General features: G+C 33.7%; 1 long non-coding RNA gene across 1 annotated transcript; it reads right to left on the bottom strand.

Moving 5' to 3' along the window:
- Window positions 1-6,926: 6,926 nt before the first annotated feature.
- LOC128244686 (uncharacterized) lies at window positions 6,927-9,416 on the bottom strand. Its single transcript, XR_008262969.1, has 3 exons — window positions 9,205-9,416; window positions 7,829-8,035; window positions 6,927-7,350 (listed from the first exon to the last, which is right to left on the bottom strand). It is a non-coding gene; the product is annotated as an uncharacterized LOC128244686 (long non-coding RNA).
- Between the last annotated feature and the right edge of the window lie 4,301 nt (window positions 9,417-13,717).

Raw genomic sequence — 13,717 nt, 5'->3', positions numbered from 1 at the left:
ATTAGCTAGCTATCTGGTTAATATTCGCGTTACTTTTTTGTAACACGAATCCTATTACGCTAACTTGTTAGTATGTTACTTTTTAAGTCAGGAATTCGAAAACCATAGCTAGTTAACCTGTTAAGTGTTGAACAGCTAAAAAGGTAGGTGACAGTTCTGGACACTTTAAAGCCTGTTCTTAGTCTTATGATATTTATCTTACCAAAAAGGTAACGCGAATATTAACTAGACTGCTAGATGATTATCGCGAAAATTAAGCGGTTATTAAACAGGTAACAATTCGCGAACGCTATCATGTTATCTTACGTAATATGCCACCATATAAAGCAGTTTAATAGGTTCACTTTATGAATTGATTATTGCAATGAGTGTTGACTAGTGTATTAATTATCTATGCGATAATAAAACGATATGCATGCTCTCCTCGACATATTTTCAAATGACCTACTTTTGTTTTCAGAAAATACTAAGTATAGAATACATACAAAAAACAGCCTATTTAAATGCATGCGGTATACCACAAGGAATATATATATATATATATATATATATATATATATATATATATATATATATATATATATATATATATATATATATATATATATATATATATATACTGATATGCATGTTTGCACGACATATACATGTCCTTGTGGTCTACAACCGTTTTCAGAAAATACTTAATATAAAAAACACATACAAACACGTGTAGCCTGCATAGCTAGATTTGTGTGCAGTGCAGTATAGTGTGTGTTCTTTTTCCGTTTGAAGCTTCTTAACTTATTGGCTTATAAATGCAAAACCTTTTATTTCAATAATATATATATATCCAATCTATTCGTGCAGTTTTAGTTATACAGATGGCCATGTCGCTATTCTCGTTGATCATCCTCTGTAGCTGTTTGTCAATTACATGCACATTAATACACACGGCTACGTTTAAGTCCCGTTATGTTTTAGTGAATGATGTAAGCTTATATTTTTGTATATATATATCCAGATTTATTCTCTTAACCTTTGTTGTATTTTTAACCCCCCCCCCCCCAATCATGTATTTATCACTGTGTGGGAAGGGACACCGGATATAGCTCAAAAAGTGATAAGTAAACAGACAATTATGCAGTTGTTTTAATTTAACAGAGGTAAGATCTTGCTGTGTTAACGAATATCTACCGTATCCACAAATGAAGCAAGTGTTTAAACTAATAGCTGAATGCTAAATGTCGCCTATGGTATACTTTAAAGTGCTTACGATTTAACAGACCTCGTAAAAGGTTTCTTCAAATCTGAGATGATCACCTCAAAACTTACTGAATTTCGACAAGTATTGTTATTTTTATATCGAATAAATAAAAAATCTGAATCGAAGGATTTCACAAGAATAAGCTCAACTATTTTTATTGTAAGAAATGGCAATGCAACTGTTAAAGATATGCCCTATGAAATGCTCACAGTACTGTACTGGGGATAGCCGCATTATGTACTGGGGATAGTATCAAAGTTGAGAAATGTGTGTCCTGGTGATAACATGTAAAATGGGACAAACATTTATAGTAACACTGTTAATATGCACTATACATGTATATGTCGAACTTTCAAATAATCTGCAAAAAGTGAGAGTACAATTTGATAAGAAATTATTGAGCAAACTTAAGTTAACAATGAGTTTGATCCGTGCTCGCCTAAATGAACGTATATATGCAAGCTGCGTAAATATCAGGGTTGGTAACAATACATTCTTTCTCACTGAAGTGAACGAGCAGAGACCATTATTCTGTTCTAAGTAATACCAACTTTGTTCCAAGCTTAGAACAAAGCTTTACGTGTTCCAAATTTGATCACAATATCCCTCCTGGTAACTTTTTTGTTTGCAAAAACGTACCTACTTGATTTACAAAGCTTTATTATATATATGAATAGCAAACACCACATAAATTCTACGGCCATATGTTTTGTGTGTTCTCAATAAATCAGATTACCGGCGTATGTCAAATATTTAAATATTGATGCTTGTGAAAAAACACAGCATGGTTGACTAATATGTATGAATGAAACAGTTTTAAGTGCATACAGATACAAATAACAACAACATGTTCTTGCTCTCATCCCCCGATATGGACAACATCGAACAATTTCCCTCGAGCTCGCGTATAGATAAATAGCCGTAATCATTATCACAGTCTCGTTTTTTTTCTAAATACATCGTTACTATCCTCAGTCCACTTAATAGCTATCCCCTGTGCAGTTATTTATTTGCTTCATCTATCCCCAGTACACTGCCAGGGCATCAAAAGGTATGAATATCTCCGTAACAACAAAATATATCATATTGATATTTTACACATTACTAGATTATGTAATTACAATGAATTCGCTCGATTCAGTTTTTATTCTTACTTTCAATTTGTTGATTTATGTTTGAAATCGTACCACATAAATGAACATTTGTGAGCGATCATGCAACTTTCGGCGAGAATTGGACTATTATACACAAGAGGAGACACATTTCCATCATAGCCGTATATTGCACAGTATCAAGTAATTCAAAACTCTTCGATTTAGTTAATTATATCACCATAAAATACAAAAAATGATAGAAAACTGTCCATGTGTCAAAACCAAACGCTTATCGAATGATCACTTTTTGAGCTATATCCGGTGTCCGTTCCCACATAGTGTTTATGGCGTTTACAAAATGCAACAAAACCGAAAGTATACGTTTAGTATAATCTTATTTAAGCGATGTCGAAATTTCAGAGAAATTACAGTTATAGTATAAAAAGTATGTTTGTTTTAGTGGGGGCCCACGCCGGTAAAGTCAAGAACTCTAGGTCATCAACACCTGAACAACTAGACCACCAGGACTTTAATATCAAAGCGCTGAAAGCGCTGCAAGACTGTCGGTGACGTAACTGAAGCAAGCAAACACTACCGCAAAGTTCTTTCAAATGAAACGTGAACACGTAAAGCTTTGTTCTAAGCTTGGAACAAAGTTGGTATTACTTAGAACAGAATAATGGTCTCTGCTCGTTCACTTCAGTGAGAAAGAATGCAAACATGCATATCAGTATATATATATATATATATATATATATATATATATATATATATATATATATATATATATATATATATATATATATATATACTGATATGCATGTTTGCACGACATATACATGTCCTTGTGGTCTACAACCGTTTTCAGAAAATACTTAATATAAAAAACACATACAAACGCGTGTAGCCTGCATAGCTAGATTTGTGTGCAGTGCAGTATAGTGTGTGTTCTTTTTTCCGTTTGAAGCTTCTTAACTTATTGGCTTATAAATGCAAAACCTTTTATTTCAATAATATATATATATCCAATCTATTCGTGCAGTTTTAGTTATACAGATGGCCATGTCGCTATTCTCGTTGATCATCCTCTGTAGCTGTTTGTCAATTACATGCACATTAATACACACGGCTACGTTTAAGTCCCGTTATGTTTTAGTGAATGATGTAAGCTTATATTTTTGTATATATATATCCAGATTTATTCTCTTAACCTTTGTTATATTTTTAACCCCCCCCCCCAATCATGTATTTATCACTGTGTGGGAAGGGACACCGGATATAGCTCAAAAAGTGATAAGTAAACAGACAATTATGCAGTTGTTTTAATTTAACAGAGGTAAGATCTTGCTGTGTTAACGAATATCTACCGTATCCACAAATGAAGCAAGTGTTTAAACTAATAGCTGAATGCTAAATGTCGCCTATGGTATACTTTAAAGTGCTTACGATTTAACAGACCTCGTAAAAGGTTTCTTCAAATCTGAGATGATCACCTCAAAACTTACTGAATTTCGACAAGTATTGTTATTTTTATATCGAATAAATAAAAAATCTGAATCGAAGGATTTCACAAGAATAAGCTCAACTATTTTTATTGTAAGAAATGGCAATGCAACTGTTAAAGATATGCCCTATGAAATGCTCACAGTACTGTACTGGGGATAGCCGCATTATGTACTGGGGATAGTATCAAAGTTGAGAAATGTGTGTCCTGGTGATAACATGTAAAATGGGACAAACATTTATAGTAACACTGTTAATATGCACTATACATGCATATGTCGAACTTTCAAATAATCTGCAAAAAGTGAGAGTACAATTTGATAAGAAATTATTGAGCAAACTTAAGTTAACAATGAGTTTGATCCGTGCTCGCCTAAATGAACGTATATATGCAAGCTGCGTAAATATCAGGGTTGGTAACAATACATTCTTTCTCACTGAAGTGAACGAGCAGAGACCATTATTCTGTTCTAAGTAATACCAACTTTGTTCCAAGCTTAGAACAAAGCTTTACGTGTTCCAAATTTGATCACAATATCCCTCCTGGTAACTTTTTTGTTTGCAAAAACGTACCTACTTGATTTACAAAGCTTTATTATATATATGAATAGCAAACACCACATAAATTCTACGGCCATATGTTTTGTGTGTTCTCAATAAATCAGATTACCGGCGTATGTCAAATATTTAAATATTGATGCTTGTGAAAAAACACAGCATGGTTGACTAATATGTATGAATGAAACAGTTTTAAGTGCATACAGATACAAATAACAACAACATGTTCTTGCTCTCATCCCCCGATATGGACAACATCGAACAATTTCCCTCGAGCTCGCGTATAGATAAATAGCCGTAATCATTATCACAGTCTCGTTTTTTTTCTAAATACATCGTTACTATCCTCAGTCCACTTAATAGCTATCCCCTGTGCAGTTATTTATTTGCTTCATCTATCCCCAGTACACTGCCAGGGCATCAAAAGGTATGAATATCTCCGTAACAACAAAATATATCATATTGATATTTTACACATTACTAGATTATGTAATTACAATGAATTCGCTCGATTCAGTTTTTATTCTTACTTTCAATTTGTTGATTTATGTTTGAAATCGTACCACATAAATGAACATTTGTGAGCGATCATGCAACTTTCGGCGAGAATTGGACTATTATACACAAGAGGAGACACATTTCCATCATAGCCGTATATTGCACAGTATCAAGTAATTCAAAACTCTTCGATTTAGTTAATTATATCACCATAAAATACAAAAAATGATAGAAAACTGTCCATGTGTCAAAACCAAACGCTTATCGAATGATCACTTTTTGAGCTATATCCGGTGTCCGTTCCCACATAGTGTTTATGGCGTTTACAAAATGCAACAAAACCGAAAGTATACGTTTAGTATAATCTTATTTAAGCGATGTCGAAATTTCAGAGAAATTACAGTTATAGTATAAAAAGTATGTTTGTTTTAGTGGGGGCCCACGCCGGTAAAGTCAAGAACTCTAGGTCATCAACACCTGAACAACTAGACCACCAGGACTTTAATATCAAAGCGCTGAAAGCGCTGCAAGACTGTCGGTGACGTAACTGAAGCAAGCAAACACTACCGCAAAGTTCTTTCAAATGAAACGTGATCAAATGATTTCATACAAATGATGAACACTCTTTAAGGTAGATGAAGAAGGATAAATGTGATTATAATAAGCACAAATATATTTTGGCCCTACAAGATTCTTAATTCAAATTTCCTAATTTTGAACCGCTTTAAATTAGTTAAATGCATATTCATTATGTTAAAATTGCTTCAATTTATGACGTCGCTTATAACAGTTTCAGTAAGCAATTACATTCCTTCATTTCATTAGGGTCTGTTGAAGCCAATGTCTTTAAAATACAAATGCAATACAAACTATACCCAAGATTCAAGGGACATAATAAAAATATAACTTTAAAATGATGCTCTTTCAAGCCTAAAAATGCCTCCCAGAACTTCTATCAACAGAGTCCACATATCTACAAAATTTGTGCTCGGGTTACTTTCTTTGATATAAAAGTGAAAACAAATCTGCATGGTGCTGTGGCGTCATACCATGAAAAAAACTAATATCTTTAAAATTTGTTTTCTAGTTTGTTTTTATTATAGAAGTGTTAATAAATCTGCATGGTGCTGAAGAAAAAAAACAATGTCTTAAATTTCAAACCTGCAGCATTAATTAGCGCCATGTTGTCAAGAATATCTGGACAATTGAATGAAATATGCATGGACCGAAATGACAGCTGGTTTTTCATTGACAAAAGATGCCTTTGAGGCAGTTTTAAGATTATGCTATTAAAAGTATGAGGGTAGTTGGTACAGTTTTCACTCATATTCAGATGATGGCTAATATTTGCTGATAAACATGTATCCTCTTAGCAGCAGGGAATAAGTAAATGACATAGTTTTAAAGACCAATATTGGAGATGTGACATTGACCCCCAAATCCAAAGGGGTCATCTGCTGGTCACCCCAAACCTAAATTTCAAGTTTGAAGGCCATGGGTGCAGACTTTGTCGAGTTGTCACACAGGCAAGCTTTTTGCTTTCAATGGTCTGTGACAAATCAATAGGGCTCACCTACTGGTCAGGCCCAACCCCAAAGTCAAGTTGTTCAAGGGCCATGGGTGCAGGTTTTGTCCAGTCATTATTAGTACAACCTTTTAGCATTCAAGGTCACTGTGACCTTGACTTTTGACCCAATGACCCCTTAAATCAATAGGATCTTCTAATAGTCAGACTTAGCCTCCATGTTGAGTTTGAGGGCCATAGGTGCAGGCATTGTCAACTTATCAGTCAGATGTATGGTTTGACACCTTCCTGTTCAAGGTCACTGTGACCTTTGACCATATTACCCCTAAAATCAAAAGGGGTCATCTACTGGTTAAACCAAACTTTCATGTCAAGATTGACAATAGGTCTAGGAATTGTAGAGTTATCACCCGGAAAAGCTTTGGTCTACTGTCAGACAGACGGACGTAGCAGCCAACATGTGCAAAGCAATATACTCCTCTTCTTTGAAAGGCGCATAATATTGATTAAATATTTTTGTTTATTATGTTAATTAACTTACACTACATACAACAAGTACCATTTTGATATTTTCGAATGCTCATTTGGGCATGTACATGGGTTTTGATCTGACTATGAACATGAAACTACATAGTGATGTTCCCTCCTATCAATTCTAAATTTAAATAACCATGAGAAAAAAAGAATGTTTTCACTGCACCATGAATAAATATGTCAAACAAAATAAATGTCAAGTTATTCAAGATTAATTTAACACTGTTCTTTTGATGATTTCCGTGCATTCCTGACTGCAGGTTTTTCCCATTTTCCCACACAGTTATTTCATATTGGCCTTACAAGGTCAGATCTTGAGTTGGGTCTTCATTGCTGGACACTATCTCTTTATCTCCACAGAAAACACACTGGTGCAAGTTTCACTGCAACAACTGCAAAAAAAGTTATATTATATTCTAACTGAACTCTGCATCAATATTCAATTATTTTTTTATTGGATTTAGGAAATGTCTTTGTTTTAAAGGGTTCATATAAATTAATGCATTTTTTTTCAATTTAATGCATTATCATGCTGGACTCTTTGACATTGATGGTTAAAACAAAGAAGGCATATGATTTGTGTACAGATTAAACATTATTAATTATAAATGTGTTCTTTAATTAATAGACAAGTGGCAACAATTTCCCCAGTTAAAAAGCTTACATTTGTATATCTGCAGATTAATCATTTGCATTTCTTTTGCTTTGATTATTTAAGTCAAATCAGTTAGACATGATAATGCATTAAAATAAGAAATATATTTTTGGGCATCAATCTATAGTGTGTGCCTTCAATCTAGAAATAAATTTCTTCTCAACAGATGCTAAATTATAAAAAATATATAAACCAAGATTTTGATTATGACTTACCTGCATAGTTAGTGGTCTCCATAACTGCTCAGAAATGCTCCCTATGACAAACTAAGTGCTGGTGTATGGCTGGGTAATAGTGCTGCTCCAACCAATAGCGCAATTCTTCCTACAGGTGGACCAGCTCCTCAATATGGTTTCTGTCATGGCAGTGATAACAGTATGTAACATGCCCTTTTCTACTTTCCAGAGAATGAATCTTCCAATCTAAATTACAAATTTAAGAACAAATATATACATATGCACATGTAATGTTGTTAAAAACAAACCATTTAGATGCCACAAAACTAAAAGATTTTGGGTGAAAATTGAGCCAAATCAAAACATTTAGTCATTTAAAGCTGCACTCTCACAGATTTACTGTTTTTACAACTTTTGTATTTTTTGTCTTGGAATGACCTATTTTTTTGCTAAAATATCTGCAAACCAGTGATATAAGACTACTGACAAAATATTAGATTGCAGACTTCCATATTTCAGGTCGAAAACAAAGGTTTTATGGCTTAAAGCGTTACTAACGGTTTAAGAAAAATGCATAAAACATTTTGAACTTAAATATAAACATTTTCTGACAAATTTATTGTCAGCAATCTTATATGAATGGTTAACATGCATTTTAACATAAATTGGCTCGTTCCAAGACAAAAAATAAACAAAGTAGTCAAAACGTTCAATCTGTAAAAGTGCTGCACTCTCAGTCACAGATTGAAGGATTTGACAACTTCTTTTACTTTTTGGCTTGGAATATAAAGCTAATGAAAAGCAGTATGAAAACTGATGAAATAAGACTGCTGACAAAAGATAAGATCATGTTTTTATATTTACATTTGTAACTATTGGTTTTATGGTTAAAAGCATTACTAACGCTTTACTAATAATGAGATTTTTGGCACAGAACATCATCTTTTGACCGAATTAAAATAAGAAAACAGCGTTTCAATATTTTCAGTTGTCTTTTTTGACTGAATTAATATAAGGAAGCAGCGATCCCCTTTTTCCAGTTGTCTGTTATGTCCAGTGTTCAGAAATTCGCATAAAATAATTCATTACAAGACCAAGAAATAAAAAAGAGTTGGTAAGAGACAATCTGTGAGAGTGCAGCTTAAACATATGATATGCATTATCAGCCAAGTGCAGACCTACTCACATCCTGGCTACACAACCAGTACATTCATCAGCTTTACTGATTCGAACCAGGCACATTTATATTGGTAGACTAGCATTTTACCATTCTGTGCTGGCCAGTAAAGTTCTCATTTGAATTAGAATTTAAAATGTATATACCTTTGTTCATTTTTTTTGCCAACTCTGTTTCAACTGAACTTCCTAAATGAATGAGAAGTTTCAAAAAATAATTACAATATCTCAGTAAATACCTGCATTTATGTGTTTCTTGTGCAATCTGTCAGCTTTGGTAGGCTCAGGTTTCATTTTGTCCACCTCAATACTTGTAATCTTCTAGTCTGATGTACTGCCATCCAATTTTTAAGTCAGGTCAGGCAGCCATTTCAGCTTTGTTCCAGTTGATTGTATCAGATGATGTTAACAATACTAGCCTTGTTTCCAGGCACTTCTCAATTTGAAAGTTTACAAAAGAACATGGCCTGTAATATTTAATAAAAAAATCATAATTGTTTACTCCTGGATGATGGATTCTAAAGTAAACCTTTGAGAAAAGATGCTACCGGTATGGTGCTTGAACCCACGACCATGTGAACACTTGCATGGAGATCTGTCAAACTGAGCTAACTGGGTAACTGATTTTTAGGCAGCTCCCAGCTTGGCTCTACAATTGACAGGTGCATTATACATTATAGAGACAATAAATCAAACACTTGAAGCACTAGTCCAAATAATAGTAACTTTACTGATCTTTTTACAAATTTTGAAATGGCATATCCTTCACATACATTTTTTTGTTCCAAAAGTGGGTAGCTATTCCGATTGGGATTCCGGGTCAGATAATTATATGTATCTAAAATATGAGTTATGTACACAAAAAATAAAAGCTGACGAATTATTATGAGTTTGATGAGTGTTTTTCTTCATTTCATACTGTCAAAACATAATGATATAAACTGTTATACATGAAGATTACCTGCAAGGCTGCGGTGCATAGATTTACATAGATGTAAAATGGTTGTGTTTAAATGCATTCAATGCTTGTTTTGTGAAAAAAATCTTTGCACTTACATGGTAATAACTAAAATACGAATATAAACCTTTAATATCTATTTCAAACATAAACTACTTATCTAACTACGATTTCAATATCTTTCAACCCCCACCCTGTTTTGCACAAACAAGATTAGACATAAGGGATTGGAAGAATCCCATATAACACGTCTATTTTTTTAGACTATTGAAGCATATATGTTCTTTTTTGATGGTTGAGACGTTTCAGGTTAAACAACAATTAAAAATGCGAAATAATTTTAGTGAATAATCAACTCTGAAATGAAAGTAACATGAAGATGTTGTAGTGAAGGATTTGCCATATATAGACATTTTTTTTAATCGTAAAAAGAGTCCGTCAACATACAAATATTTAGACTAAGAGATGTAGATCAGCTAGATGTACCTGCTAGTCCAAATACTTGTACGTTGACAGATTTTTTTACGATTTTTGATACAGCAAATCCTTCACGTACAAATTGTTTTGTACGAAAAGTGGGTAGTTATTCCGATCGGGATTCCGGGTTAAAGCATATTGCATCTATAACATATCATAAAAACAAGAAATATTAACAGATAATGTTATTTAATATAAATTCCGTAACCAAAAAGTAATATCCAGCAAATAATTATGAGTTTGATGGTTTTTTCTTCATTTCATTCTGTCAAAACATAACAATATATACATGAAGGGCACCTGCAAGGCTGCAGTTCACAATTTTACAACAATCGGAACATTTCGGCCATCAATTGTAACAACTCGCCATCTTCGGTAAGCTTCGAGATAGTCAATCCCTGTTGGATACTGGCTGAGGTGTTGAGATTGTTTGGCCAAGGCCAAATTGTTACGATTGTATTATCTCGAAGCTTGTCGGAGGTGGCCAAATTATTACCATTGGGTCAAGTTGTTCCACTTGGCATAATTGATGTCTGTGTCAGTCAACTTTCCTTTTAATGAAAAGGTAAATAATGTGTTTTAATGCATTAAATGCTTGTTTTTTTGCAAAATAGCTTTGCACTTCCATGGTAAAATATGAATATAAATCTTTACTTTATTATCCATTTCAACCATAAATTACTTCACTTAATACAATTTCAATATTTTTCAAACATCCCCGCTTTTTGCACAAAACCGTTTAGACGTTAGGGATTAGAAGAATCCCGTATAACACGTCTATTATTTCAGACTAATGTACATGTACCTTCGTATCCGAAATCGATCACTTCCTGGCAGCTCATTTCTGGATTGTCTCCATCTAAATTTAACATTTTTAGACGCATACATTGATGCCAATTTTGCTTCGATTGATGTTAAAGCAATAGCACTAAATACAGGTCGGTTATTTTGTAGAAGAACGTGTTCGAAGTAACATTCAATTTCATTTCCGCATAATCGCCGCCATATTGTGAATGACTTTAAAAACTACACCCTATAGTCCAAAATAACAATAGGCATAACGTTGACACACTGTGATAGGTATAATCCAAATAATTTACTCAAACCAATACAATAGTTCGATTGCTGCTGAAAAAATCATTTGAAACATAAAAGCTATTTCACAAAATATTACATGACATGAACTCTTTAACCGCGTATGATTTATTTCTTAATAGCTTTCATTCATAAAATAAGTTCTTTGCCGGGGTTTGCCGGGTCAGTCTTGAATGCCGGGATATGTGTGACGTCACACGGGGTGCAAACATGTGGTGTAGCTTACTATTGGATGTAGGGTAAAATGACTTCGTATGTAAATGCTATACTTTCATTATTTTTCATTATTTTGTTAAAAAAACTCCCCAAATTGCAACGGTATAACTATACTAAGAGTAACACGCAATGTTTGTCATAAAAAAAGGCAATAACGCGTTAAATACACATATAAGCAGGTACTTGACGCCCCACATTCACGTAAGTAGTTCTGTTGCTACGCAGGTGGTGTGTATTTATATATTCATGTTCAATATGTCGCGTCAGGCGACTAGTCGCGTTTCTGAAATACCGCTCTCTAAAGACTCTCGGCTTGCAGCCGACAGTCTAAAAACCAATTCGACATTTTGACATGTTAACCATACATTGATAAAATCAACCAATTACGCAACAACAAAGCTGTTTGCGCTCATTTGAATTTGCCACACTATTTCGTCATACACAAAAAAGTGCATTTTACCAAAAAACATGAGCGAGTACCAATCATGGCTGCCTTTTTCACAAAACAACATTAATACATTTTAATTCGAATTTATTTACATCATTTATTTTAGAAACAAGAGCTTAATTTCTTTATGTGAAATTTCATTAGAAAATATTAAGTATTACTATAGTAACGTATCCAGGCTACTACGGCAACTACTGTTTTCAAAGCGCTATGCTCCGCCCACTTATCTACCTAATTACCATATAGTAAGTCATTGATCCGGTTTGGAATTTCGTTGGTATTTCCCAAACATTTATTTTTAGTAAAGCATTGCGGGGACCTCGGGAAAGTATCATACAGTAGTCTATCATAGTTGCATGCTCACTTTTATTTTTCTCTCTAATTATTGTATCCTTAGTGACACTATATTTTGTGTTATCTTTAGAGTTTCATTTGCAAGTGTGTAAAGGTAAGAATTGTTACCGTGGTATGCATTGACCAACTGTGACGCCACAATATAGAATACATTTGGTCACGGATGTAGGTTCAGCGTCTTGGTCGTTTGTTTATATCTGCAGATAGTTATTTTCAACCGCATGCGTTTGTGATATGTTTTTTTTCTCTCTGATTACTTGTAACTTTCTCTGCCGATCTCGGTGTCGGCTCTTCGTTGTTGTTATTAAATGGTAAAAATTCCCCTGTTTTGCCCTCGAGATCGTTCTGGGCTGTGCACCATAACACGTTTCTGTTCCCAGCATGGTCTACATTATCTATCTGCCATTGGTCACTCACCGGGTTTGTTCCTGTGTTTAATACTTTGCAATAACCAATTCCTGTTTTTTTTTCTTACTAGATATGCATTCGGAACTCATCGGCCACTTTTTTTCAAAACCAACCTCGGATGTATGCATGTATATCAGTTGAAGTAGTTCGTAAAATTTTGAATTATATCATTAATTAAATGTAGTGTTTTAGAGTTGTATTTATTGATATAAGTTTAAATTGATTGCCATTGAATTGTATTATTGTAAACATAATTAAATATCCCAAGATACACAAAACTGTTAAATAAAATTACTACACGATCTACTTGCAGCGGACTTAAACGTACCACGTTTTTAGTATGTGAACCGTCCAAATACATCCGAGGTTGTTTTTTTTTTTTTTTAAAAAGGCCGAGGAGTTCCGAATGACTAGATATGTTGTGTACCCAGTTGTTTTAACAGATTCAGTCGTCATTCGTGTGCACTGTCGATTTTGTTTGACGTCAGCGCTTATAACTTGCAGCTTTATTCATATATGTAATGTCTCAAAAGCATCATTTTGGTGCCCCAAATTGTTCTGAATTAATGTATTAGTATAATGCATTCTGATTAGTTAAAAATGGCATGGTATTTCAGTACTATCTACATGTTCTAGCAATGACTGCAAGTGAAGTGAATGTATATAAATCTTATGTAACATAGCCTTGTTGGATATATAATGCCGTATCGGCTACCAAATACATAAAACAAGTAAACATTAATATTGAAAATGTTTGCAAATGTATAACTTGAATGTACCCCAGCATACAAAAGGC

This window comes from Mya arenaria, chromosome 8 (genome assembly GCF_026914265.1).
Source record: "Mya arenaria isolate MELC-2E11 chromosome 8, ASM2691426v1".
Taxonomy (NCBI): Eukaryota; Metazoa; Mollusca; class Bivalvia; order Myida; family Myidae; genus Mya; species Mya arenaria.
Note: the sequence above shows the minus strand (reverse complement) of the source record. Positions and strands in the feature narration are given on the sequence as shown.